Below are 425 nucleotides of genomic sequence, written 5' to 3'. Positions count from 1 at the left end.
TCTAGCCTTTAGAGATGTGTTTCTTAATATATTTACAAAGGCTAACTATTAGAAGGCCTTTAAGGTATTAGGGCTAGTCCCTACTAACACGCAGGTAGTGTTAGATTGCCTTTAGGTGCAGCACTGTACCCTACTAGCACCCCCTCTACTAGAGACACTGTGGCAGTTAAGGACTCTAAGTAATACACACAAGTTTAGATCTTAGTTAAAGCTTATATATAACTCCTTTACCTAGTTACTAGTTACTGCTTAGGCTAGCTTCTCTTAGCTTATTAAAGGTAGTAAATTAATACTAACGTGCTTCACAAGCGAGCGGCGCACCCAAGCGAGCGGCGCACTCTCCCCACCAAAACGCTTGCGCAGCGACAACACGTAATGCCTCAACAACACCAAACGCAGAGACTCTATACTGAAGCTGACGTACA

Source organism: Didymella exigua (assembly GCF_010094145.1).
Source record: "Didymella exigua CBS 183.55 unplaced genomic scaffold M421scaffold_45, whole genome shotgun sequence".
Classification (NCBI taxonomy): Eukaryota; Fungi; Ascomycota; class Dothideomycetes; order Pleosporales; family Didymellaceae; genus Didymella; species Didymella exigua.
The sequence above is the reverse complement of the archived record's forward strand: the minus strand, read 5'-3'. Positions refer to the sequence as shown.